The following is a 2862-nucleotide window of genomic DNA, read 5'->3' as shown; positions in this document are numbered from 1 at the left end:
CTCCAAGAGGGTACTTCCGCTGAGAAGAGGTAAAATGAGCATCAAGGGTGACAATGCCTCTGGACGACCTGTTGCCGTCTTCCTGGGATTAAGAAACAGAAGGACACAAAGATGGGGCAGCTTTGCCTGGTGGGAGGGGCCGCAGTAAGGGCTGGTGCTGCTCTCCCAGAAGCCTAAAGAATTCTCGCCATAGTTCAAGACCCAGCCCAGACGACTCTCTGAAACTTTGCCTGATCACACCTCTTCCCAGCCCCGAGGGCACCATTAGTCTACGCAGTCTCTCTGCACCCATGGATCTTTGTACTTGTCCATCGCAGTGAATTAGAGTGTGTCTGTCTGTAAACCTAGATCCCTATTTGGACTGAGCTTGTCTACATTTTGCTCATTCAGCTATATCTCCAGAAAGCCCGCTCGAACGTTGTTTGCTGTAAGTGAGGAAGTAAATACATGATGTATAATCCACACAGCTCTACCGAAGTGATATCGGCAATACTGGCTGTAAACCAGTAGCAGAGCCCCACGCACTGTGGTAACTTGGAGGGGGCAGGGGTGCCTTCCTCAGCAGAAGCCCCGTCTTCAAGAAATAAGGACCATCGCCCACTTAGGACTGTTAATCTTTCATCCAGGTAGACATTTTATTTTCCTCTGCATTGGAAAATAGTGGGCAGAAGGTGGAGGACCTGAGATGTTTTGATGAAATCATCTCATTACTTAATGGGTTAGGCTGCACCCTATTTTTGTGGTTGTAAAGTCTGCCAAAGTGTGTTTCAGCCTCTGTCTTAATAAGTGCAATCGTCTGAACAAAATGGAATCTTTCTTTGAAGGTTGAAGCTATTGTAATGCCCTAAGGCTATCATAACATCCAGACCCCTGCCATGGTTTCTTCTGGAATATGCATAGGAAATATAGCCAAGTCTTCACTGACCCCAGGGCATGACTGGCACAGTAAATTTTTGAATAAATCTGAAAATAATCTGGTTTCCTTATGACCCACACTTTTCTTTCCAAAGTCATAAGCTATAAAAAATTCGGATGGGTTTATGTCTCTGGTTAATCAAGGTTTACTGTCTGCTTTAAACTTAGTGCCAAGTGACACCCAGTAATCATTCTTTGTTTGGAGCATCCCAGCAGCAGAGAAGTCAAATTCATCACCAAGTGACAGTTGCACTCATGTTCCAGAAGAGAGACAAGTCATGAAGCTCTCATCTTTATTTATTTTTCTTTTACCCCCATCAGGGAATTTTCTAGCCTGATGCTATGAGTAGACAGAGCATGACCTTCCACACTACTGTAATATTTCTTCAGTTGGTGTGTTTAGTAAGAAGTCTCTGGAAAAATGGATATGGAGAAAGCAGGATATATATATAATTCCTGCCTTCCTAGGATATGTCACAGTGCTAAGTGGGTGATGAATGCTGACGAGCATTGATTACTTCCTCAATCAGGCCGTGTGTGTGTGTGGTGTGTGTGTGTGTGTGTGTTTTGCAGCTGCCATCTAGACTAGACTCTCTATTACGAAACCGTCAGGATGATCACAAATAATCAAGGCAAAAAAATGAAATGACATCAGATGCATCATTTAATCCATCTACAATATTAACAATGTGGCTTGACAAAACCCTCCTGGAACACATTTTGCCTTAATAATGTATAAGTGGCAATAGCTGCAAAGAATTTCTGAAATCTCAGTCAAGTCCCAGATGTGGACATGGTTTTATGAATTTGAGTATAACAACATAATTGTTTTGACTAGAGAGTATGTAATGGAAATGGGTTTCATTTGATGATCATTCCTCTGTATATCATCTACATCTGAAGACAAAAGGACCTGGATCAAACACCTGCTGCCAGGGTACTTTGGTTGGGTTATTAACCCTCCTAAACCTTGGAACCTGCTGTTGGGAGAAGGCTGCAGAGGAAGGCTGTTACTGGGGGATGCGGGCCTGGAGTCTGATCACCAAGCTTCACTTCTCAGTGACGGAGTCACACTAGTCCAGCTGTCTACCTTCTCTGAGTCCCATTTCCTCATTCAGTGGATGTGGATAACAATATAGTCCTCACAGGATTGTTAGGACGAATTAGATGGAGATATTCCAAGTAAAACACCTGGAGTATACCAGGTGCTCCCTGGGTGTACAGGCTGTTCACTCTCCTAATCAGCTTGAAGAAACCCTTTTCCTTACATGAGACTGAGATCAAATGACGCAAGTCAAATTACTCAGCACAATCAACAAATATTGAGCAATGAAAAACAATGTGAAAGCACTCTGTCAATATAAGTTATTATTAATGACAAAATTTAACAATCGAGAGACTTTCTCTCCCACTAAAATGTCTAAAACTGGATGCAACATAGGAGGCAAGTCTTTTCAGGTGCTGGTGTCAATGCCTGAGAAGTTATTTCACATACTATGCTTGGTCTTTAATTGCTTCAGGTGAAATGATAAATCCAGTCCAGGTTACTCCATTGTGGCTGGAAGGGGAGGACTGCCAGTGGTCTGTAATAAGTTAAAGATGCACCTACTAAAAAAGTAATAATAAGAAACATAGCTAAAAAGCCAATACAAGAAATATTAAGTATTAAAGAATATTAAACTTATTTGATTACCCAAGATGGAAGCAGGAGGAGAGAAACAGGCATAAAAAACATGAAAAAATAGAAAACAAAGATATGGTAGATGAAAACCCAACCATATTAATAATTACATTGAATGTAAAGGAACCGAACATTCCACTTAAAGACAGACTGGGTGGAAGTCAAGATTATGGTGGACATAAAGCTGCTCTACCAGACCCTCTTCAAGGAAGGACTTGTTGCCCATGCCCTTCCCAGTGTGGTCCACATCCAATTACTGACTAAGG

Source organism: Lipotes vexillifer, unplaced genomic scaffold (assembly GCF_000442215.2).
Source record: "Lipotes vexillifer unplaced genomic scaffold, Lipotes_vexillifer_v1.1 scaffold69, whole genome shotgun sequence".
NCBI lineage: Eukaryota > Metazoa > Chordata > Mammalia > Artiodactyla > Lipotidae > Lipotes > Lipotes vexillifer.
Note: the sequence above shows the minus strand (reverse complement) of the source record.